Here is a 26,737-nt window from a genome sequence, read left to right on the forward strand (position 1 = left end):
ACTATTATTACCTCCATATCTCAGGTGCATAAACCGAGGCTTGGAGAGTTGACTTGCCCAAGGACACTCAGCTAGAGAGCTCCTATAGGGCTGTGCAGCGACTCCAAAGTGGGGGTAGCAGCCACTGGCGATATTACAGCTCCAGGAGACAGACAAACCCATTGAATCCCGCCTGTGAGCTCTGCACCCATGCGAGCTGGCGCACGATCTGGCCCGCGCGGCCCCGCGCGGCCCCGCGTTCCCGGAGACGTTTGGTCACGTGACCACGGCCCCGCCCCTGTCGGCCCCGCCCTCTCCCGCGCTCCCTCCCTCTCTCCCTCCCTCCCCCTCCCTCCCCGGCCCGGTCCGGCCCATCCCCCTCCCCGCCGGCTCCCTGAGGCCCAGCCGGGTCGGGCTGCGGGCGGCCGGGTGCCGACGGCCGGACAGACGGGCGCACGCGAGGACGGACAGACGGACACACGGAGGGCCGCGGGCACGCACGGCCCGGGCCGGTGCTCCGAGGCCCGCCCGGGAGGGCTGGGGCCGCGCTCAGGTGAGGTGACGGCGACGCGGGCCCGTAAGGGGTGGGCCCGCTGGGCGTCTGCGGTGCCGGCCCGGCTGGCTCAGCGGGAAGGAGGCGCCGCCCGGGCCCGGCGCGGGAAAATGGCGCCGGCGGGCCGTGGAGCACGGCCCCTGTGCGGGCCCGGCCCGGAGCCGCCCCGCCCGCCGCGCTCGTGTCCCCGTCGCCATGTTGGGGAGCGGGCCCGGGGCCTGCGAGCGCGGGCGCTGGGGAGAGTTGTGGGTCCGGCAGGGTTGGGGAGGGTGCGGGGCACGGTGTCTGGGGCGCTGAGGGAGTGCTGAGCCAGTCAAGGTCTGCACAGGATGGCGCTCCAGGTCCGAAGAACTGGCGGGAGCCGGACGTGTGGTCGTGGCCGGGGTCGCGGAGAAGGAGCGTTGGGTCCAAAAGGAACCGGGGTCAGGATCCGTGGGGTTAGGGGTGCAGGACCTGGAGCTGGGTTAGGCCGTGGGACCCCAGGCTGGCAGGGTGCGGAGGGGCGTGGGATTTGAGTTAAGGCTGTCAGGGCTGGGACAGTTCTTTGCGGGGGGTGGTGAAAGGGTTGATTAGAATTGGGGGCCCTTTCGGTACTGAGGCGGGTATCAGATTGGGGTAGTCCGCAGAGTCGCGGGGCAAGTCCGTGTAACTTCCAAGGGACTGAGGACATATATGTCCCCAGGATCCTCCACTCCTTATTGGCGAGAGCAAAAGAAAAAAGTAAGGCTTTGATGAAGAAGAGAAGGGGGATTGAGGTTTGGGTGCAGGAGCTGGCCAGCAAAAGGGATGCAGAGTGGAACTGGTGTGCAAGATGAGAGAGAGCCTCCATCAACTTAGGGAGTTTGTGTCTTTAAAAGGAGGGACCGGGCTATTTGTGGGCGGTGACCCAAGGTGTCTTCCCAGGAAGGGGACAGCCCACTGTTTTTTAAGAGCAGTGTCACCTGGGGAGGTCATCAGAAAGGCATTATCGAAGCTGGTGAGAATGGTAAAGGAGTGAATGTGTAAAAACTACAAAGTCCTTGGATCATGTAACGATTGATTTCAGATCATGTAAGTGATTTTCGCTGAGACCCAAAAAGGTAAAGTTGACTTCTCAAGATCTTACCAGTAAATGGCAGAAGTAGTACTGGAATTCAGGCCTGTTGCCTCCTCATTCACCACCACACCTTAGAGGAATTTGCCAGGTGGGAGAAAAGTGTTAAGAAGTCAAGTATGGCAGCGTATAGCAAAGAAGTATTAAGTAATTTATTTTATTTTTATGGTGAGTTTGTCAGTACAGAAACTGAGGGGGATACAGGAAAACTATAGGTAACCATCTGTTTGATCATTTCTAGTTCACTTCCATTGGTGCAAAGAAGTTATCTTCAGGATCCTTTTGACTTCTAACTTTGTAAAGTTTTAAGAGATGCTTCTTCTCTTCTAGGTGTTTGCTGTACAGCAAAGGGACACAAAAAGCCTTAAAAAATAACAGTGAGCAAGGGTAAAGACCCAGGATCTCTGTCATGACCAAACTTTTTTTTTAATTAATTAATTTATTTATTTTTGGCTGCATTGGGTCTTCGTTGTGCGGGCTTTAGTTGCGGAGAGTGGGGGCTACTCTTCCTTGCAGTGCATGGGCTTCTCACTGCAGTGGCTTCTTTTGTTGCGGAGCACTGGCTCTAGGCGCGCGGGCTCAGTAGTTGTGGCTCGTGGGCTCTAGAGCGCAGGCTCAGTAGTTGTAGCACACGGGTTTAGTTGCTCCGTGGCATGTGGAATCTTCCCGGACCAGGGCTCAAACCTGTGTCCCCTGCATTGGCAGGCGGATTCTTAACCACTGCTCCACCAGAGAAGTCCCTATCATGATCAAACTTTAATTGAAGTTTGATCATGATAGTGAAGAGTTCAAAGTCCCCATGGCCATGAGAGAGTTCTCAGTCATGATATAGTAGTCCCAGGGCTCCCATATAATCAAAAAAGACTTTCAACAAAAAGGTTATGAGGATGTTCATAGCAATAAGATTTTCAATATATGTTCAATACCCTTATACAGCAACACAATTCATTTGTTTTGGGTCTTTCTAATGCAGGAAGGCCTAATCTTGTCTGTACCATGGGCCCCTTTAGCATCTAGCGAAGCTCATGAATCCCTCTCAGAATAATATTTTTAATTGCATAAAACAAAATACATTGGGTTATAGAGAAACCAATTATATTGAAATGCAGTTAACACAATATACAAATTGTGATATAGTAATATAGATAGGCTTCTTTTTTTGCGGTATGTGAGCCTCTCACTGTTGGGCCTCTCCCGTTGCGGAGCACAGGCTCCGGACGCGCAGGCTCAACGGCCATGGCTCACGGGCCTAGCCGCTCCGTGGCATGTGGGATCTTCCCGGACAGGGGCACGAACCCGCGTCCCCTGCATCAGCAGGCGGACTCTCAACCACTGCGCCACCAGGGAAGCCCTAGATATACTTCTTTATCAGCAAATTAAGAAATCAGATCTAGTGGTGGGTCTGATAATTATATCAGATGAACATAAATAATTCTTTAAGACATCTGCAATAACTGTAATATGATATAAAGATACCTGTGATTACTGTGGCAGAAGCACAGATACTGCTAATACCAGAATGGTTTATTGCCTACATTCATATTTGAAGAAAATGGTAACTTTCAGTTAGAGGTTAGTGAAAATAAAGAGGTAATTTTTTTTCCCATCCAAGTTCACAGACCCCCTCCCCACCCGCCCCTGAATTCTGTCTGTGGACTCCCATCTATGAACCCCAGGTTAAGGAACCACAAAGGATGTCTTCCATTCAACAGACATTTACTATGTGCCAAGATATCTATTATGTCAACCATTGTGCTAGACTCTGAGGAGTCAAAGGTCTTTAAGGCAGGGCAGGGTCTTTTCAGTTTGGATATTCAGTCCCATGAGAGAAGTGAACAAGTCAACAGTGGCAGTTCAGGATGTTAAATGCCAAAGGAGAGTTATCATAGGTTCTGAGGACACAGGTAGGCATGTCTTTCCTCTAGGAATCAGTAATGGCTTTGTAAACTAGTGAGACTTGAGATGTGTTGTGAAGGGTAGAGGAGTTTGCCGGATGCAGAATTGGAAAGAAGAGCTTTCAGGTAAGGGCATGCATTTTCAGGAAATGTAATTTAATGTGGTTGGAGTATAGTGTGTGTGTGAAAGAGTGGTTGGAGATGAGACTGGGAAGGTTGTTTGGAACCTGGTTGTGGAAGACCTTGCTAAGGAATTTGGACTGAATCCTTAGCTTTTAGAGAGGTATTCAAGGCTTTCAAGAAGCAGAGTTACGATGGGAGTTACGATGAGGTTTAATTTTTAGGAGGTAAATGGATGTGTTTTGCAGGTAGGGTAGACTGGGAGATCAGGGAAGAAGGAATGAGGGAATGAGGGCCTGAACCAAGGCAGAAGCTGTGAGCATTGAACAGAGTTAGAATTTTCAGGTATTTATATAATTACATTGTGAGTGATGAGAGAGAGGGGGAGTTTTTTAGATTCCTAGTTTGGGGTGGTGGCTGTCAAATAGGTTAAAAAAAAGGGTGAAAGGAAAGTGAGTAAGAATTGTCATAGATAATAAGGGAGAAGATGGTTTTTGGTAGAATAATAGACTTTTGGAAACCATTGCAAAGCTGTCAAGTGTGATGTCATTTATTGCTTGAGGAAATCATATGTGTCAACAGTGAAAGACTGGGAAAGTATTCCTAGAGTATAGGAAAATCATAGCTATCAATGTCAGGGGTTGGCAAACTATGGCCCATAGGTCAAATCTGTTCCACCACTTATTTATGTAAATAAAGTTTTATTTCAACACAGGCACACTGATTTACATATTGTCTTTGGCTGCTTTCACAGTACCAATGGTAGAGTTTGAGTAGTTGTGAGAGAGAATATATAGCTCACAAAACTGAAAAATATTTACTTTCTGGCCATTTACCAAAGATGTTTGCCAGTTCCTGATCTGTGTGTCTGAATGTGGGACATTAAACTTCTGATTTACCATCCAATTCCTACATGAGAAGAAAAACCATCTTGACACTGTCTTTCTGGCTGGGTTCCCCATGCTCTGCATATCTGCAGCATGACGTAGAACCCTGAGTATTTTATTTTTATTTATTTATTTATTTAAATATTTACATTTATTATTATTTTTTAATTTATTTTATTTATATATTTTTGGCTACATTGGGTCTTCGTTGCTTCGCACGGGCTTTCTCTAGTTGCAGCGAGTGGGGACTACTCTTCATCGCGGTGCACGGGCTTCTCATTGCGGTGGCTTCTCGTTGTGGAGCACGGGCTCTAGGCATGCGGGCTTCAGTAGTTGTGGCACGTGGGCTTAGTAGTTGTGGCTCGCGGGCTCTAGAGCGCAGGCTCAGTAGTTGTGGCGCACGGGCTTAGTTGCTCCGCAGCATGTGGGATCTTCCCGGACCAGGGCTCGAACCCATGTGCCCTGCATTGGCAGGTGGATTCTTAACCACTGTGCCACCAGGGAAGCCCCCCACCAAGTATTTTATATTGGTCAGTGATGCCAAGGTTTACTGTTTTGGGGTCCACTGTGGCAACTGTGGTTAGTGCCAGGTTTTTACAGTTTAGACCTTGCTGGGGCTTGTTTTGTCATTTTTCTATTGGGTTGTCTTTTTCAAAAGATTTCTTTATATTTTCTGATTATTAATCCTTCCTTGGTTATACATATTACAGATACCATTTCCCAATTTGTTGCTAATCTTTTTAAATCTCTAAGCTGTCTTTTGTTAAGAAGTAGAGACACAGATGTAGAGAACAAACGTATGGACACCAAGGAGGGAAAGTGGTGGTGGGATGAATTGGGAGATTGGGATTGACATATGTACACTAATATGTATAAAATGGATAACTAATAAGAACCTGCTGTATAAGAAAAATAAATAAAATTCAAAAATAAATAAAATGGGAAAAAAGACGTTCTGAATTTTAATAAAGTCAAATTTATCTATCTTTTCTGCCCCCAAGATTTTGAAGTTATTCTTTATATTATCTTTTTGAATCTCTACTGTTTTGCCTTTTATGTTAGCTCTCTATCTGGAATTGACTCCTGTGTGTGGTGTGAGGTAGGGTCAGTTCATTTTTTCCTAAGTACAATTAATTTTCCCAGCACCATTTATTGAATGGCACTTATTTTCAAATTGTGAGCTCTTTTTTGGTGAAGTCTATCTAAGGTCCTGTTTCCAGCTCCACTGCTTGCTCATTGTGTACCTTGGACAAGTTGTATAACCTCTTTGTGCCTCAGTTTCCTTATCTTTAAAATAAGAATAATAGAGTTTTTGTCAGGAGTAAGTTAATTCATGTAATGTGTAGAACAGTGTGGCATCTAGAAAATGTTCAATAATGTTAGCTGTTGTTTAGCATTATTGTTCATTTCAGATTTCTAGGCACAGAGTGGAAGCTCAATATGCTCAACACAGTTGTAGAATTAATTTGGTTTTCAGGTCAAAACAGAATGGCTGACAGATAAGTGTTGCAGGAGATGCTTCCAAGTTGCTGTTTAATTTTAGCTGCTGCCTTAGACTATCTGCTGGAATGGAACTCCTCCCTGTAGTTCTTTGCAATCCTCACTACTCTCTTGCTTTGTTCATTTACTTTATCATCCTATGGGCATTTGATTTTCTGGTTCTAACTTTACCAAAGTTTTAAATATTACCTCTCCTAAACCAATAAATGACATACTGGGATATTGTCAGGATGGCCAGAAATTAACAAATGAGTTTGTGAGCAGGTAAAAACTAAAATCTGTTTCTAAGGCCGAATCATTCTTGGTCATAATGAATAAATTGATAATTGAAATTAAAAGATGAGATGAAATCCAAATCATTGAATATTTAGGCATCTACTGTGTGCTGAGTACTGTATTAGAAATTGCCACATTGGTAATAGAAGAGAAAACTAGTTGACCAGCTTTATGAAATACTACAGAAGAGATCTTTTTACTTGTGATATGGAGCTATTTTCCAAGAGAGCATTTGGATGACAGAGAGGAAATATAGGCATTTATTCACTTGTCAAACATTTATTGAACCCTACCACATACATTGCGCTAGAACTTTGCAGAATACAAGGAGTAATCTACCCAGGATTTCATGTGGGGTGTGTATATAACATGTTATGGAGCTGGGGTATCAGAGGATGGCACCTCAGAGGTGGCCTTTAAGCAGGACTGCCAAAAACGGTTAGGATCTTCATACTTAGAGATGAGACAGTATTTTTACAGGCTGAGTGAAAGCATGAGTGTAGAGATGGGTGTTTAGGAGATAGCAAAGAGTCTAGTTTGGTTGTTGATCAGGACTGTCACAGGGCTGTTGTTGAAGTTGAGGCTGGAAATGGAGATTGAACAACAGCAATAATAATAGCAGTAGCTCTCATTTTTTACATGTGTATTACTTGCCAGATAATGTGCCAGGAATTTCATAAGTGGCATTTCATTTAATCCTCACCAACAACCCTGTGAGATAGGCACCAATTTTTATCCCCTTTTTATAGACAAAGAAACTGAGAAATAGAACTAACAATTGACAGAGAATGAATTTGGGTCTAGGCAGTCTAATTCCAAAGCCTGTATTCTTAGTCTCTGCATGCTATATACATGGAAGGCTTTGAATCCTTTTCAGTTCCAGGCTGAGAAGTTTGGAATTGTTTGACTAGGTAATGGGAAGTCATCTAAAGTTCTTGGCCATACGGTGACATAATGAAATCTGTACATTAGGAAAGTAAGCCTGGTCGTGGAGTGTAGGAGCAGCATGGGGAGAAAGGAGAGATGTGGAGCTAGTTTACTCGATCTCCTTCCTCACTAGATTGTTCCTATGGGCTGGGGCTATATCTCTCTGTCCGTCTCTCCCTTCCTTCAGCTCTGGTGTCTACTTATTGTGTTGTCTGGCACATTTATTTATTTCTAAAAATTTAATCTTTTTCTACCTTACCGTGTTCTAAAAACGACTTAAGGTCGCTGCCCAGGAGCTCAGTAAACATTTGCTGAGTTAATTAATAAATGACTAGAGGTATATATAGATGTGTACATAAAGGGAGTACTAAGGCTTTGTTGAAGGTAGTAAATGCAGCCTTATAATTTGGTGATAAGCTATGTTTATATATAGGCCCTATAAAAGCAAAAGGCCAGAACCACATCTTTTTTAACTTGTGAAGAATTGTATATTCTGTGTCAGAATATTAACAATCAGTTAATATTAACTAAGTTAGAAACCCAAAAACTCATAGAAACAGAGAGTAGTATAGAATAATGGTGGTTGTCAGAGGCTGGGAGATGGGGGAAATGGGGAGATGTTTGTCAAAGGGTATAAACTTTCAGTTATAATATGAGTAAGTTTTGGGGATGTAACGTACAGCATGGTGACTATAGTTAACAGTACTGTATTATATACTTGAAAGTTGCTAAAAGAATAGATCTTAAATGTTTTCACCATACACCTAAAAATGGTAATTATGTGATGTGATGGATATGTTAACTAACCTTATTGTGATAATCACTTCTCTATATATGTGTATCCATCTCATTGTATACCTTAAACCTACACAATATTGTATGTCAGTTATATCTCAATAAAGCTGGGAGAAAAACCATGTCAGTTTTAATAATATTAATGATCACCAAATTCAAAGGTTATTCATACTTTAAATAGATATTTAGCTTTGTGTTCAGCATTAATCAGCTGCAAATCCCCCCATACGCAAAGAGGCAACAAGTCACCAGTAACCAGCTGCTTTACTGACACTGAACCTGTTGAATATTAGTTCCATAGTACCATTTATGTACATTTTCTAAAGATCAGTCAGCAGCAGTCTCTCACAGGAAGAAATACTCATTGCAAATTTGTGAATCAGATTCCTGTTTTGGATTTTACTTAGGGAAATTATTCATAAGATTAAGTCCCTTGCCATAATTTTAAATGTTATTTGGAAGTAATTCTGTGTCCCTTCTGTAAGATACAGACTTTAAAAATTCAAACATTTGGAGAAATTCAAAGACACTGGTTAACTACCAAATACCAGTAAAGGTAGGAAGATGTTAGGTAAACCAGCATTTGAGTAAACTTAATAAGACAAGTCAATGGACCTTAAATAGTGGATTTATTAAGTAAACATTCTTTTCCATTGTGGATATTAGCTGTCGGTAGTATGTACATATACGTGCATGCACATATCGATGTGAAATATATTGATATAATTAATATAAGTACATTTGAATTTAGAGATGTTTCCTAAAGAAAATGAACCTTCATCTGAGTTCTTTTAGGTTATGTTTAACTTTTCAGTGTATGTGGAGATAACTCATTCAGAAGCATTACAATCAGAATGAATAACTGTGTAGAAAAAGTCAGTATATGTTGACTGCCTACCACTGTGGAGGGCTGTATACAGTTGATTAGTTTCTACCTTCCAAGAATCGAATTCCTTTGGGGAAGTGAAGTGAACATAAAAAGAGGGGAAAGCGTGTTTTAAATGAAGTAGTACGTGCTGTGGGAGTCCAGGAGAGATCACTTCTACTTGGAGAATCAGGGAAGACTTCTAGAAAAGGTGGTGTATTAGTTTCCTAGGGCTGCCATAACAAACTACCACAAACTGGGTGACTTAAAACAACAAAAATTTATTCTCTCACAGTACTTGAGGCTAGAACCTGAATTCGAGGTGTCAGCAGGGCCACGTTCCCTCTGAGACTTCCATCCATTCTTTTTAAATTTATTTATTTATTTTTGACTGTGTTGGGTCTTTGTTGCTGTGCGCAGGCTTTCTCTAGTTGCAGGGAGCGGGAGCTACTCTTCATTGTGGTGTGAGGGCTTCTCTTGTTGCAGAGCACGGGGTCTAGGCGCACAGGCTCAGTAGTTGTGGCTCATGGGCTTAGTTGCTCTGTGGCATGTGGGATCTTCCTGGACCAGGGCTCAAACCCATGTCCCCTGCATTGGCAGACGGATCCTTACCACTGTACCACCAGGGAAATCACGAGACTTCCATCAATTCTTGACAATTCTTGGTTTGCGACTACATCACTCTAGTCTCTATCTCTGTTGTCACAGGCATTCTACCTGTGTCTCTGTCTCTGTGTGCAAATTTCTCTCTTATAAGGGCACCAGTCATATTGGATTGGGGGTCTACCTCATCTTAACTAATTGCATCTGTACTGATTCTATTTCCAAATCAGGTCACATTCTGTGGTACTGGGAGTTAGTACTTTAAATATCTTTTGGGGAGACAGTTCAACTTAAAACGGGTGACATGATACAGAAGTATTAAATTTAAATTTACTTATTAAATGGAAGAGTAAAATTGCAACGAAATGAGTTAGGGAAAAAAGAACCAGAGGAATGATGGACACAGGAAAGCATAAGGAATGTTTAGGAAATGAGATAGAGAAATATGGTTTGCTGGTATATTGAGGAGTTGTGAGGAGATGAAACCAGAGTATTGTATTGGGTCCTAGACATCAGATCTAGGATATTTGAATGCTGCTGAGTGGGTAGTGTGTGGCAGCAGTATAGCCCTGCAGAATTTTGAAATGGTGTATAACTAATTCAGACTTTGGATAATTAATGCAAGCTTTAGGAAGATTCTACGATCAGATGAACATGGATGAGTAGACACCCTAAAGAAAAACAGATGGTCAGTGATTTAACACACCCAGCCTCCCTCATTTGCCTATGCCAGTAACTTTTCACCAAGACCGTCAAGATATTCCTCATATGTAAAAAACAAAAATACCACAACAAATGAGAGTTTACTAGCCTCTTGGTCAGTCATCTGTGGGCATTGAGATACATCTGCTTTTTAAGATCTCTATTCTATTCAAAAGCCTCTCTATGGATTTAAATATTGATAATCATGTTGTTCTTCATTTTCTTTCAAATCTTTCTTCAAAATCACCTATTTTCCATCGTATTTTTTACCTCTTGATTTTTCTCTGAACGCTTTTCAGTTTTTCCATCTCTTTTTAAAACATCACTAATGGAAAGAATTGAGGAAGATTATGTACTATCCAAGCCAATGATACCTTCTTTTTCTGTGTCTTTTAAATGATAGTTATGTTGACTTTTGTCCACAATAGGACTGTATTCAAATTGTCAATATTCATTCAAATTGTGGTCAGCAGTGCTCAGGTGCTTTTCCTTATTTGTGCCCAGGCATTTCTTCCTGATTCTATATTTTCATTGCTTATATTTTCTCTAAGAGCATGTGTTTTCATGAAATTTCTAAAATTATGTTTAAATATTATAGACAAACACATAACGTCCTAGTCATCATATGCATACAGTCTTTTCATATAGTTTTTTTTTTTTTTTTTTTTTTTTTTTTTGCGTTACGCGGGCCTCTCACTGTTGTGGCCTCTCCCGTTGCGGAGCACAGGCTCCGGACGCGCAGGCCCAGCGGCCATGGCTCATGGGCCCAGCCGCTTCGCGGCATGTGGGATCTTCCCGGACCGGGGCACGAACCCGTGTCCCATGCATCGGCAGGCGGACTCTCAACCACTGTGCCACCAGGGAAGCCCTCATATAGTTTTTTATAGTCTTCTTTCATTTGGCCTTATATTGATATACTTTTCCACATGTCTATATAGTTAACATTTTTAATGAATAGATAATAAAGTTTAAATACTCCCTGGTTATTTGGCATTTGTATGATTTCCAGTATGTTTTTATTTTTGATTTGCAATTCTAAATTATACTGCTGTAACACCTTTTTATAACCGCCCCCCCGTAATTTTTTTCTTAGAGTATGTTCCCTAAAATAATTCAGTTAGGTCTAAGGATATCACTTTTTAGCCATATTGTTATTCTGTAGAACAACTACCAGTTGTTAATATTAGATTTTATAATTTTTTTCTTCTAGTATAATAGTGGTGTGTCACAGTTTTGTGAGAGTTTTGATATTTTAAATGTTTTATTATGAAAAATTCCAAACATACCAAAAACACACTACCAGAAATAGTACAATGAACACCCTTATTCAGCATGTTGCCATATGCTTACTTATATACTTATTATGTTAAGCCTTTTAAAAATAAAGACATTGGACTTCCCTGGCAGTCCAGTGGTTAGGACTTGGTGCTTCCAATGCCAGGGGTGTGGGTTCGATCCCTGGGTCAGGGAGCTAGGATCCTGCATGGCGTGTGGTGTGGCCTCCAAAAAATTTTTTTAAAAATTAAAAAAAATAAAAATAAAATTGGCATCATAGTATTATGCCTTTAAATACTGTAGCATGTATCTCTTACAAATAAGAACATTTTCCTACATTATCACAACACCGTTATCATACTGAACAAAATTATCATTCATTCCTTAATGTTTCTAACATTAAGTCTATATTTGTTTCTCCAGTTGTCTCCATAATGACATAACTGCCTGGTTCAAAGTGGAATCAAATTAAGAACTATGCATTGTATCTGTATGTTGCTGTTTTTGTAGTCTTTTTTTTTTAAACCTAGAACAATTCTCATTTCTTGTCTGCTTCCTCACCTTTTTTCCCCCCATGGCACTGATTTGTTGAGATCCGAGCAGTTTTCTTGTTGTATGTCCCACATCCTGGATATATCTGATTGTTTTCTTTTTTAAAACTTTATTTATTTATGGCCGTGTTAGGTCTTCGTTGCGGCACGTGGGATCTTTGTTTACATGCGGGCTCTTTTTTTTTTTAATAATTCCATTTTTTTTCTTAATTTTTATTTTATCTTATTTTTGGCTGTGTTGGGTCTTCATTGCTGCATGTGGGCTTTTCTCTAGTTGCGGTGAGGGGGACCTACTCTTCTTTGTGGTGCGTGGGCTTCTATTGTGGTGGCTTCTCTTGTTGCAGAGCACGGGCTCTAGGCGCATGGGCTTCAATAGTTGTGGCACGCAGGTTCCATTGTTGTGGCTCACGGGCTCTAGAGCTCAGGCTCAGTAGATGTGGCGCACGGGCTTAGTTGCTCCGCGGCATGTAGGATCTTCCCGGACCAGGGCTCGAACCCATGTCCCCTGCATTGGCAGGCGGATTCTTAACCACTGTGCCACCAGAGAAGCCCTACATGCGGGCTCTTAATTGAGGCATGCATGTGGGATCTACTTCCCCGACCAGGGATCAAACCCAGGCCCCCTGCATTGGGAGCACGGAGTCTTGACCACTGGACCACCAGGGAAGTCCCTTAACTTGTTCTTTTGTTGTTGTATTTCCCTAAACTGGAAGGTTTAAGACTTGATTAGATTCTAGCTAAACATTTCGGCAAAAATATTTAATAAATACTCTTTACATTGCATCATATCCTGAGGTGCATAAATGTCTTGTTGTCCCACTATTGATGATAACTTTGATCATAGGGTTAAGGTTGTGACTGCCAGATCTCTCCATTGCGAAGTTGCATTTTTTTCTTTTGTGACTATCAATTTTTTTTTAAATTTTTATCAATGATGAGTATTTTTCAGTCTTGTTTGAACCAGTTTTTCATATCATTTGACCCTTTGTTCAGTGTAGATTTGATATTTTCAAGTTTGTACTATATATTTTAAAATTTTATACAGTGTAATAAAGAATGGTGCGTTGTTATAAAAGATAAATTTCAAGTTTCAAAATATAACTAAAATCAAATGTAATTTAACAAAAAAAAATAAACCTTACATATTGCAAATATGTAATAGAGGGCATTTCTTTGACAGAATTTTGTGATGAGTCACGTTTGCTATTTTAAAAATCATTCTAGGGACTTCCCTGGTGGCGCAGTGGTTAAGAATCCTCCTGCCAATGCGGGGGACATGGGTTCAATCCCTGGTCTGGGAAGATCCCACATTGCCATGGAGCAACTAAACCCATGCGCCACAACTGCTGAGCCTGTGCTCTAGAGCCCAAGAGCCACAACTGCTGAACCCATGTGCCACAGCTACTGACACACGTGCGCCTAGAGCCCATGCTCCACAACGAGAAGCCACCACAATGAGAAGCCCACATGCCTCAACGAAGAGTAGACCCCCCTCACCACAGCTAGAGAAAGCCCATGTGCAGCAATGAAGACACAATGCAGCCAAAAATAAATAAATTACTTAATTTTTTTTAAAAAAAGCATTCTAAGCAGGCAAAAATTGAGAAACATAAAGGTCTTGAATAAAAGATTTCTCTTTTTCTTTTTGAAATGGAGATAAATCCTGAATTCATAAGTTGTTTTACAAACCCACCCCAGAAGCACTCAGAATTTATTTTTGTTTCTTGTCCTCTTGAGTGTTTCATTTGGCTGTCTTTTATATACCAATTCTTTATCAATTTTAAATAGCTATTTTTTTCTGTCATTCCTATTATAGATTTTTTTAATTCCATTTTCTGCTGCAAATAATGCTCAAATAGGATTTTCCTTTCAAACCACAAAGGCAGTATAGGCTTATTGAACAAGTTGGGTCTCATCTGAGGTGCACAAAGAGAAAGCCAACCATCCCCTCCTCTCCAGTTCACATCCTCCAACATATCCAACTAGCCTAATGTGATTCTTCCATGTTTTTCTCTATGCTCTTAGAAACACAAATATACATACTGATTCATATTCTGTCTTATTTTGTAAGATTTTCATGATGCCATATGCATTATACTACAACTTCTGTTTTTTACTTTATAGGGTATCATACGTTTTCTTCCATATCATTAAACAGATATCTAATTCATTTTTTTGTGCTGCATAATACTCCATTTATGTAGATTTATCTCAGTGGGCATTCAGGTTGTTTCCAATTTTTTTTCCCATCACAAACAGTAGACATTTTTATACATATATCTTTAAGAAGTGAAGCTTTTACTTCTGTAGGATAAATTCCCAAGTATGGGTTATTTCAATATTATGAACTGCCAGGTTATTTTCCATAAAGGTGGTTGCAGTTCTTATTCCCACTGGCCCTGGATAACAGGTATCTTTTTAGTTTTTGCCTATCAGCTGGGTGAAAAGTGTTTTCTTATTTTAATGTTCGTTTCCCTGACCATTAATAAATTGCGTACATTCATTGTCCAATTTGCATTCCCTATTCTGCAAATCATCTTTGCCAATCCTTTAACTTATTTTTCTCTTGGGTTGTTAATTTTTTACTTTTTAATCAGTTTGGGGATACTTTTGTGTATTTCGGGTATTAACCCCTTTTTTGTCACATTGTGCAAGTATATTATCCCAGCCTTTCATTTGGCTTTTGACTTTGTGGTTTCTTTGACATATAGACTATTTTAAATATCTAATCATGTCTGTCAGTCTTTTTCTTTATGATTTCTAGGTTCCTGTCTTGCTCACCACCATTCCACTGAAGTTAATAATTCTTCTAAATTTTTTTCTATATTTTTGTTTTGTTAATATTTTTTTTTTTTTTTTTGCGGTACGCGGGCCTCTCACTGTTGCGGCCCCTCCTGTTGCAGAGCACAGGCTCCGGATGCGCAGGGTCAGCGGCCATGGCTCACGGGCCCAGCCGCTCCGTGGCATGTGGGATCTTCCCAGACCCGGGACACGAAACCGTGTCCCCTGCATCGGCAGGCGGACTCTCAACCACTGTGCCACCAGGGAAGCCCTGTTTTGTTAATTTTTAACCTTAATTTTGTTTTTCTTGTTTTTGCAACTGGGACAGAAATTTATTTCTTTGTTTTTTAATATAAATGAACCTGTTTATTATGCCATTGAATTTCTTCTCCTGATCAAAAAATTATCTCTTCTTCATTATTTACGGATAAGATTATTTTAAGAAATCTCTCTTGAATTTTGAAAAAATGTTTTTCTGGTTGTTCCAAGTCAGTTTGGATGCTCTACCTATGTTTGAAAATAATAGTGTGTTCATCTAATAACAGTTCTGTCTGCAGGTTTGCCAAGTGTATTCTGGGTCATCAATAATGATGAAATGGTAGCTACAGGCTAGCTGTAGCTGAAAGCTGATCTGAGGACTCCAGTATTTGATTTTAAAAGAAAGTGACAATTGTAAGAGCATAAAGCAAAAAAAAAAAAAAAAGGCCTGACAAAACTGTGAATGCACCTGACCCTCTGTATCCGTGGGTTCCTCATCTGCATATTCAACCAACCAGGGATTGAAAACATTCCCCCCCAAAAATTCCAGAAAGTTCCAAAGAGCAAAACTTGAATTTGTCAAGTTTTTGGAAACTATTTACATTGTATTTACAACTATTTACATATCATTTACATTGTGTTAGGTATTATAGGTAATCTAGAGATGACTTACAGTATATGGGTAGGATGTGCTGTTATATGCAAATACTACAGCATTTTATATAAGGGACTTGAGCATCTGCAGATTTTAGTTTTGCGGGGCAGTCCTGGAATCAATACCCCATGGATACCGAGGGATGACTCTGTGTTAAAACAGTGGAGAAGAAGAAACACTGGCAGACTCTTAGAATGATGGCCTAAGGACTTTTGTAATTTAGAGCCCAGATTTCATGATTTAAGTTTCTTGTTAGAAACTTAATAGAGAAAAAAAAGCCATTGTTCTCTCAAGTTGTCTTCAACACTTTCTTCAGGCAAGGCAACATTCATTATCATTATATAACCTGCTTTTCTAGTGCTTTTAAAATGAAGTATTTCTTTTGTAAAGAAGTGTCATACATAAAATGAAAGACTTCCCTACAACTAAGAAGCTTTGGACAAATTGTTTACTCGGGCCTTAATTTTTTTGTCTGTTCCATGCAGGTATTGGACTGGATGATTACCAAGGGACCTCTAATGGTGCTCGGTCTCATCAAGTTATATTTAGGGAATTTTTAAAAAATTACTTCCTAGATTGTAGGATTTGGTCAGCTTTTCAATGTCATTTGTATATTACAGCATGGGTTAAAAGACTGGAATTCCCTTTTTTTTTTTTTTTGCCACTCTGTGCAGCATGCAGGATCTTAGTTCCCCAACCAGGGATCGAACCTGTGACACCTGCATTGGGAGTGCGGAGTCTTAGCCATTGGACTGCCAGGGAAGTCCCCCTGCATTGTTTTTCGACTGAAGCTTTATTATGAATGAAAGAAAGTGGTGGTTCACAACTAGAACATGACATATAAAGTAGTTTTTCTTTACATTTTACTTTATCCATTTACTGTGGTATCTAACAAGATGGGAAAACTCTCATTGAACCTCTGACTTAATCTGTTAGTTTATATTGTACTCAATTAAAATTATTAACTACAGTTGACCCTTGAACAACATGGTCTGACTGTGCCAATTCACTTATACGCAGATTTTTTTTTTTCAATAAATACATAGTACAGTACATCCACAGTTGGTCGAATCCATGGATATAAAACCACAGGTATGGAGGGCTGGCTGTAAACTTATACTCAAATTTTTGAATGCTTCTGGGGTCAGAGCCCCTAACTCCTACGTTGTTCAAAGCTCAACTGTAGGGCTTCCCTGGTGGCACAGTGGTTGAGAGTCCACCTGCCGATGCAGGGGACACGCGTTCGCGTCCCGGTCCGGGAAGATCCCACATGCAGCGGAGCAGCTGGGCCCGTGAGCCATGGCCGCTGGGCCTGCGCATCCGGAGCCTGTGCTCCGCATCGGGAGAGGCCACAACAATGAGAGGCCCGTGTACCGCAAAAAAAAAAAAAAAAGGTCAACTGTATATATCTGTGTTAGCATGAGTAGTTTTAGGGATTTCAAATTTTGCATTTCACAGATTTATTTTTTGTTTCTTATACTAAAATGTCAGGATTGAAATGAAGATTTAATGTTAATATTCCCTAATCTCTTAAATTGTCTATTATCCCTACCAAGAGCAAACCAGGGTTGTTACAGTAGTGAAATGCCAGTCTCCTTGACAGGCATTTTGTTGATCTTTTCAGGGCACTAAGTTTCTATGATTTGGCTGGAGGTTTGCATAAATTTTCCGTTGGGAACCCTGGACTTGGGAACAGGAAGCATGTAAGAGTTTTATAAGAATCTTATAAGAGGGTGTAGGGAGGATGGAATTGGATCTTAAATTAAGTTGTGTCATAGCAAATTGTCTTTCACAGTTCACATTTAACTATTTATTAATATACTTTAAAAAATGCCTTATCCTGAAACATTTAAGGTTATGTGGTTAAAAGGCCAACTTAATTTTTTTTTTTTTTTTTTGCGGTACGCGTGCCTCTCATTGTTGTGGCCTCTCCCGTTGCGGAGCACAGGCTCCGGACACACAGGCTCAGCAGCCATGGCCCACGGGCCCAGCCACTCCGCGGCATGTGGGATCCTCCCGGACCGGGGCACGAACCCGTGTCCCCTGCATTGGCAGGCGAACTCCCTACCACTGTGCCACCAGGGAAGCCCCAGCTTAATTTTTAAAATACTATAAGTGTAATATCCAGACCTAGGCATTCATGAAAATATTATTTAAATTATCCTTTCCACAATTTTTTTGTTTCTTATATAGTAACTTCAGGAGCAGGAAACTGTTTAGCAGAGTGCCTGGTACATAGTAGGTGGTTGGTAAACGGAGGTTGAACAAATGCATCCATTGCAAGTATTCAAATTACAGTAGATTAGAAATTAAGAAAAAAGAAATTATGAGGAACTTTTTTTTTAAGGAATTTTATTGATTGATGGATGGATTGATTGATTTTATTTGGTTGTGCCAGGTCTTAGTTGCAGCAGGTAGCCTCCTTAGTTGTGGCATGCGAACTCTTAGTTGTGGCATGCATGTGAGATCTAGTTCCCTGACCAAGGATTGAACCCGGGCCCCCTGCATTGGAGCACACAGTCTTAACCACTGTGCCACCAGGGAAGTCCCTGTGAGGGACTTATTTTTTTTTTATATAAATTTATTTATTTTATTTTATTTATTTTTGGCTGCGTTGGGTCTTTGTTGCTACGCGCAGGCTTTCTCTAGTTGTGGTGAGCGGAGGCTACTATTCGTTGCGCTGCACGGGCTTCTCATTGCAGTGGTTTCTCTTGTTGCAGAGCACAGGCTCTAGGCACACAGGCTTCAGTAGTTGTGGCCCGCAGGCTCAGTAGTAGTGGTGCACGGGCTTAGTTGCTCCGTGGCATGTGGGATCTTCCTGGACCAGGGCTTGAACCCGTGTCCCCTCCATTGGCAGGCGGATTCTTAACCACTGTGCCACCAGGGAAGCCCCCTGTGAGGGACTTCTTTACACATATATTTTCTATTTAAAAAATAGCTTGTGCTCTGCAAGTCTGAAATGATTTCAAAATATAAAGTTAAACTCATGCAAAAAAGTCTTATGGTGGTGGTGGAAAAGTATCAAGGGTATTGTTATTAGCCATATTTGAGAGGGAGACATCTTGCACCTAGACAACAAATCTAGGAGATTTGTATTTGACACAAGCTGAAGAATATGCTTGTGTTTATGAATCAGATGCCAGAGGAATTCTAGGATTCTTATTTTACAAAGCTACTTAAAACATTTGAGTAGAGATATTATTTGTTAATGTGAAAGCATATAGAAAATAATTATATTTCCTGATAAACAGTCTTTGAGTTTTCTTAAATCTAGAAGGAACCTGTGATTCTCTTTAGCGCTAGCTTAGTGATCCATCCTCTCATTTTATAATTTAGGTGTCTTAGGCACAGAGAGATTGTACCCTGCTCCAAATCATACAACTTTATGAGAAGGTCACAACTAGAACTTGGGGCACACTCATCCTGCCATGCTCAGCCTGGCTCTTTTTCCTTTCTGTCAACCTGTGTTTCATTATTATAAATAATGCTAGTCTGTTCTCAAGATTTATTCAGTTAATTTTACTACTAATCATTTGACATTTGTATTGAAGCATAAAAAATGGATACTGCAGTTAGGAAATCATTGGATGAGCATTAGACTTTATTTAATTTCCTTATATGGGTGGTGCAACAGCTGCGATGGTGCACAGTTGTGAACCCAGGACATCTGTGTTTCCCATTTATTTGTTTACTTGTTTGTTTTTTGCAGTAGTTGCATGTAATAAAATTTTTTTTCAGAGAATAAGGAGAGTAAATGTTAAATTTAAAAGTTTAATATTATTAGCATATTTACAGTTTTACAACAGAAAGAGTAGGAAAATGACAAGAAGGACTAAGTCTGTAGCTAACGACATATGTGACCTAGGGCAAATCATGTAACTAGGGCAAATCATGTAAAAGAGGTTTACTAACCTCTGTGGGACTGTTTTCTGCTACCTTCTTAATTAGAATTCTTCAGGGGTTCTGCCCAGGACAAATGTATCTGTTTTTTGATATTTGTTACTTGAAGTATAACACACATAATGCGAAGTGCACAAATCATAAGGATAATGAATTATAAAAAGAACATACTTGTATGACCACTGCTGTTGTATTTTGAAAAAGCTTCCTTGGTGATTATGATAAGCTTTCCTTTAAAAGAAATCACTGGACTTGAGGCTGTAGGTAATCTCATGTCTTTCACAACTCTTTCTAGAGTGAAATTAACAGAAACAGTGATAGAAGGAATTTGGCCAGTCACAAAAATTTGCTTTGAATAGGTTTATTGGGATTATATATTAAGTCTTCTGATGTTTTTCTTCTTCCTCTTTGCCCTTTTTCCTTTCTGTCTAGGTCCTGGATGGAATGGAGAGGGGTCCTACTCAACTTCTGACTATCTTTTCTGAGAGTGGTCAGAGAGTTCTTAAACAGGTCTGTTGATTCTGTAGTACACAAATGCAAGTTCGAGTTATAAAAGATTTGGATTCAGCCTAAACAAAGAATTGAATTAGGAAGTAGACTTTTTTTAAAAAAAGAAGCCATTTTGATCTCAGTGTCCACAGGGTATTTTACTTCGGCAAGCTGCATTTGGCATGTGGATTGGACCCAAAGTGACTGAATTAAATAAGATCTGCTTAATATAAAAGCAGTTGTTATATCTTTATCAGTTATGCTGAATATATATAATATGGCAGAATTCTTTATTGGTTCCATGGAAAGTACCAGGAAAAGATGAAAAGGTGAATATCGCAGTTGTCTGTGATTCTGGTGGGTGATGGAGGCATGGATAAATCCAAGAAGGAAAATAATTATATGGCCCTCTTTCTAATGTTCTCAGAATTCATAACATTGGGGTAAAACAAAGCTACCTTTACCTTGCATATCTCTGGTTAAGGGAAGGGCAAGTATATATGGGTTTTGTTTGTTTGTTTTCTTTTCTTTTACCCTTGTCTGCATCACCATGAATGAACTTTATCATTATTCAGACCGATAAAAACTCAAGCTTAGTGATTTCCCAAACTTGTCTTTACATTGGAATCACCTTTGGAGCTTTGCAAAGTACTAATGTCTTTGTTCCCCCTCCCTACCACCACCCCCCACCCTAGATTGTGGGGGTATGGCCTGGGAATTTTTAGAAGATCCCAAGGTGATTCTAAAGTGCTGCCAAGTTTGGGAATCACCGTTTTAGCTAGTTAAAGCAGATCTGGCCACTACGCACCTTGTGAATTTTTTTGCGTAAATATTTGGATAAATATATAAATAAGGGATAAATATTTTGTTTTAGAATCCTGTACTTTAAACCTAAATTTTTACTAGAATGAAAGCTCTGTAAAAGCAGGTACCATGTCTATATTTTTTTCACCATTATATCTTTAGCATTTAGAACAATAACTAACATGTGCTATATGCTTAAATATTTGTTGAATGAGTGGATGAGCCTATTAGTCTCTAGTGAGCTGAGAGTATGCTTTTACCTAATACTCGAGTGGTCTGAGGTATAGAGTGGGGTGGTGGTGGTAGTGAAGAGCCCAGCCTCTATGACTAATTGACTGGGCTCCAGTCACAGCTCTGTCACTTACTAGCTGTAAAACCTTAAACAAGTTACTTCTCTAATACCTCAGTGTCCTCATTTGTACAAGGGGGGTAATAGAATCTATTACATGGGGTTTTGGGGGGAACTAATTGAGTTAATAATACAAAGTGCTTAGAACAGTGCCTTGCACATAATAGTGTTCTGTAACTTTTAGCTACTGTAGAATTCAAGACACTCCAGATTCTCGGTAGTTTGAATAATTTAAATATAGAGTGTTGTATGGGGGCTAAGGTAGAATAATGGAATCAGCTGCATTAGATGTAGTTAAAGAAGACTTGACAAAGAAGGTTATTATTATTATTATTTTTTTTGGTCAACTTAATGAGGTATAATTTACATACAGTAAACTGCACCATTTAAAAGTGAAACATGTTTCAGTGAATTTTGACAGATGTTCTTATTAGTTTACAGTATTTATTATGAAACACCTGTCACAACCAAGATATAGAAAATTTCCATCTTCCTAAGAAATTCCTTATATTCCCTGCAGTCTGTCCCTCCTAGCCCCTCCACCTATATATTGCTTTGCATTTTCCAGAACTTTATGTAAATGCATTGATACATTATGTTCTGTTATGAGTCTAGCTTCTTTCACTCAGCAGAATGATTTTTTTTAATGAAAATGACTAACATTTATTGAGCATTTAATACATGCCAGTTATGGCTCTAAATTTCTTTTTACTTTTTTTATTATAGCTGGTGTTTATTGAGCTTTTATAGTGGGCCAACATTAGTCTAAACATTTTATTTTATTTTATTTTTCAACAGAATGATTTTGATATTTATCCATGTTGTTGCATGTGTCAGTGGTTCATTCCTTTTGAATGAGTAGTGTTTTGTTGTATGGGTATACCATGCTTGTTTATCTGTTCACCTGTGATAGACAGTTGAGTTGTTTCCAGTATTTGATGATTGTGAATAAAGCTACTGTAAGCATTTTTGTGCAAATCATTGTATAGATATATTTTCACTTATTCTGGAGTAAATCCCTAACAGTTGTACTGCTAGGTTGTATGGTGTATCTAACTTGTTAAGAAACTGCCAAATAATTTAAAAAGAAGTGAATGTTCAGCAGGATTTCCAGGGAGGGTGCATTAGTTATCTATTGTTGCATAACAAATTACCACAGATTTAGCAGCTTAAAACAACACACATTTATTAGGGCACAGTTTCCATGGGTCAGGAATCTGGCTTAGGTGGGCCCTCTGTTTCAGGGTCTCTTACAGGCAGCAGTCAAGGTGTCAGCCAGGACTGGAGTCTCATCTCAGTGATTGACTGAAGACGGATTTCCTCTAAGCTTACTTGGTTGTTGGCAGAATTAACTTCCTCAAGGGATGTTGGATTTAAGGCCTTGGTTTCTCACTAGCTACTGGTTGTCAGTTTCTTGCCTTGTAGCCTCTCCAACATGGCAAGCTGAGAAGGCAGTAGAGCCTCCTAGGGAGATGAAAGTCTCATTCTTTTATAACCTAATCATGGACGTGCTGTCCCATCACTTTTGCTGTATTTTTTTGGTTAGAAGTAAGTCACTAGGCCATCCCTCAGGGGGAAGAGGGGGCAGGGGAGATTACACGAGGGCATGAATACCAGGAGGCTGGGATAATTGGTGGCCATATTAGAAGTCTGTCTACCACAGAAGACATGGCTTAGTGCCAGGCTGGGACTAAATGGGACATTAAAAAGAGTGGTGGTGGTGAGGAGTAGTTTGTGAAATTTTCTTTACCTTCCCTGTATCAAACTATATCTCTTTCTTCCTTCTGTCTTTCACATCAGCTTCTTTCCCCTTCAAGAGCAGATACATAACACAAAGATCATTCTCACAAAGATTTTAATCTTGAGTGGGTTTTGTGTGTATGTGTGCGTGCCTGTGTGTGTGTGTGTGTTTAAAGATTCAATTAAGGCCTCTCCCTGTATCATTTAGTGTTTATATACATGTGTATTTTTTAAAAAAACATTTTGTCGTGGAAATTGAGACAGATATGAAAGGAGAATACTATCATGAACCCCCATGTACCTTTCACCCAGCTTCCACAATTTATTTTTTACTAATCTTATATCTAAAATTTACATACAGTAAGATGCACTAATTTTATGTGTACAGTTTTCATTGGAACAGATGTATATATCCCCACAATCAAGATATAGACCATTTTCACTCCAAAGGTACCTCATCCCTGTGCAATCAGTCCCCACCCCAGCCTCAGGCAAGCACCCATCTGATGTCTGTTACTGTAGGTTGGTTTTGCCTGTTCTAGAATATCATAGAAATATTCTTTTGATCACCATGAAGTTTTTGAGATTCATTCATGTTGTTGCCTGTATCAGCAGTTCAGAGTTCTTCAGACTTGGCACTGTGGACATTTTGGACAGGATAATTCTTTGTCTTGGAGATTGTCCTGTGCATTGTGGGTTATTTAGCAGTATTCCTGACCGTTGTCCACTAGAAGCCATTAGCACTCCCCTCCCCATTTCTAAGAATCAGAAATGTCTCCAGACGTTGCCAGATGTCCAATAGGGGACCAAATCCCCTCCCTACACTGGTTGAGAATCCTTTCAGTAGTTGATCCTGTTTATTATTTGGCAGTATTCTATTGTAGGGATATACTTCAGTTTATCCATTTGCTAACTGATAGACATTTGATTTGTTTCGTTTACTTTCAGTTGAGGCTATTGTAGATAAAGTTGCTATTAATTTTCATAGGCAAGTCTTTGTGTAGACATGTTTTCATGTATTTGGGGTAAATACCTAAGAGTGAGATTGCTGGGTCTTCTGATAAGAAACTTTATAACTTTAAACTGCCAAATTGTTTGTACCTTTTTACATTCCCACCATATGAGAGTTTCAGTTGCTCTGCATCTTTGTCAACATTTGATATTATCATTCTTTTTAATTTCAGCCATTATAGCAGGTGTAGCTTTAATTTGCATTCTCCTGATGATCAATGATGTTGAACATCTTTTCGTGTGCTTATTGTAATGTATCTGTTCAAATCTTCTGCCCATTTTTTATTGGGTTGTTTGTCTTATTATTGAGTTTCCTTTGTCTTTTTCCCAACATGTGTACCAACATTAAGAAAATTGAAATAATGAATCAGTTTTATATACTTCTTATATTTAAAATGTGAACATTTCCCATGATGTTAAGTGTTCCTGAAAACATGAATTTTAATGGAGAAGCAGTATTTGAGTACATTTAAATTGATTAACCACTTCTGCTGTAGAGCCTTGAGCTAGCTTCCAGTTTTTCACTATTATTAATATTTTGATAAACACCTTCAAATATAAATCTTTAACCACATCTCTCATTATTTATTGAGTTAGATTCCTAGAGGTTAGGATTAGTTATGATGTTAAGGAGAATGAACATGTAAAAGCAAAATATGAATGTTAATCTATTTCATTGTACCTTTGCCACATTTGAGTATTTCATTTTAAAAATATTTGCCATTTGATGTTGGAAGAAAGGCATATTTCATCTGCTTTTTTTTGATTACTTATGAAATGAAAAAACTTTTCATATAGTTATTGATGATTTTTATTTCTAATTTTATAAATTTTCCATTTGGGGGGCCAATTTTTCTGTTGGGATGTTAATGTTTTCCTTAATTTTTAAGAGGACTTTAATGTTAAGTTTATTAACCTTTTGTTATTTACAAATATAATTCCCAACTTGTATTTTGCCTTTTTACTCTTGTGTACTTTGTCCTGCAAAATTTTAAAAATAATAATGAAATTATATGATAAAATCTATATTTTGCTTTAGCTCTTCAGTCCGTGAAATGATAAATATACTATATATGAATATATAACCAGCCTGTGATTGTAGTTTTATGATTTTATTTTTTATATTTAACTTAAGCTTTTTTTTTTTTGGCCACACCACGCGGCATGTGGGATCATAGTTCCCGGACCAGGGATCAAACCCACGTCCCCTGCAGTGGAAGCACAGAGTCTTAACCAGTGGCCTGCCAGAGAAGTCCCTGCATTTAACTTTTTAGTCAGAATTTTTTAGTATACATTGTTGATAAGGTCTGAATGTTTGTGTTCCCCCCAAATTCATATTTCAAAGTCATAATGCCCAATATGATGGAATTAGAAGGTGGGCCTCTTGGGAGGTGCTTAGGTCATGAGGGTGGAGCCCTCATGCAGTCATGAATGGGATTAACGCTCTTATAAGAGAGATCACGCAGAGCTCCCTAGCCCCTTCCACCACATGAGGACACTGCAAGAAGTTGGCAGGTTGTAACCCAACCACGCTGGCGCAGTGATCTTGGACCTCTCAGCTTCCAGAACTATGAGAAGTAAATTTCTGTTGTTTATAAGCCATCCAGTTTATGGAATTTTGTTATAGCAGCTCGGACAGACTAGGACAATTATGAAGTGAGGAGAATTTTTTTTTTTTTGGTTGCATCGTGGCAGCATGTGGAACTTCCCCAGCCAGGGATCGAACCTGTGCCCCCTGCAGTGGAAGCACGGAGTCTTAACCACTGGATCACGAGGGAAGTCCTGAAGTGAGAACTTATAAAATTTTTTCCAAATACTCAACCAGTTTGTCCCAACTACAAAACAAAGTCATCTCCTGTAAAGAAATATGACACAACATCCATTAATGAACAATCAGAAGAGAACTAAATAAAAAGAAAAGTCACCTACAGCAACCCACAAAACGGAAGACAATATTTGTAAATCATATATCTGAAAAGGAATTTATATCTAAAATTTATCAAGAACTCTTAAAATTCAGTAATAAAAAGACAAACATCCTAATTTAGAAATTGGCAAAGGATTTGAATAGATATTTCCCCAAAGAAATCATGCCAGTGGCCAGTAAACATGAAAATATGCTCAACACCTTTAGCCATCAGGGAAATGCAAATCAAAACCACAATGAGATACAATTTCACACCCACTAGGATGGCTATAATCAGAAGGATAACAAATGTTGGTGAGGATGTGGAGAAATTGGAACCCTTGTATACTGCTGATGGGAATGGAAAATGGTGTAACTCCTTTGGAAAACAGTCTGGCAATTCCTCGAAAGGTTAAGTATAGAGATAACATATAACCCAGCAATTTCACTTCTAGGTATATATATACACGCAAGAGAAATGAAAACATATCTCCACCAAAACTTGTACACAAATATTCATAGCAGCATTATTCATAATAGTGAATGGTGGAAACAACCCAAATGTCTATTAACTGATGAATGAATGAATGAATGAATGAATATGGTATTTCCATACAAAGGGATATTATTTGGTAATTTAAAAAATGAAGTACTGTTACTTGCTACAACACCTTGGAGAAATGAAGCTAAGTGAAAGAAGCCAGTCACAAAAGGCCACTTATTTTATGGTTCTTATTGTATGAGGTATCTAGAATAGACCAGTGTTCCTTGACCTAGTCTAAAACTCTATCGTTTAATGGAGAGGGGAGGGGTAACCCATTAA

At 39.6% G+C, this 26,737-nt stretch overlaps 1 protein-coding gene across 6 annotated transcripts in view; it reads left to right on the forward strand.

Annotated features, from left to right (window-relative positions):
* Positions 1 to 371: 371 nt before the first annotated feature.
* Positions 372 to 26,737, forward strand: part of NCOA6 (nuclear receptor coactivator 6) — a 97,251-nt gene continuing 70,885 nt past the window's right edge. For 4 of the 6 annotated variants that reach the window (XM_060030936.1, XM_060030933.1, XM_060030937.1 and 1 more), the window contains exon 1: positions 372 to 532. The gene's annotated coding sequence lies outside the window, so the exon portion shown is untranslated. Of the gene's footprint in view, positions 533 to 919; positions 955 to 20,047; positions 20,126 to 26,737 lie in introns of those variants that run through there. The other 2 variants (XM_060030934.1, XM_060030935.1) reach the window with 2 other exon arrangements.

The sequence above is a fragment of the Delphinus delphis genome, chromosome 15 (genome assembly GCF_949987515.2).
Source record: "Delphinus delphis chromosome 15, mDelDel1.2, whole genome shotgun sequence".
NCBI classification, from domain to species: Eukaryota; Metazoa; Chordata; class Mammalia; order Artiodactyla; family Delphinidae; genus Delphinus; species Delphinus delphis.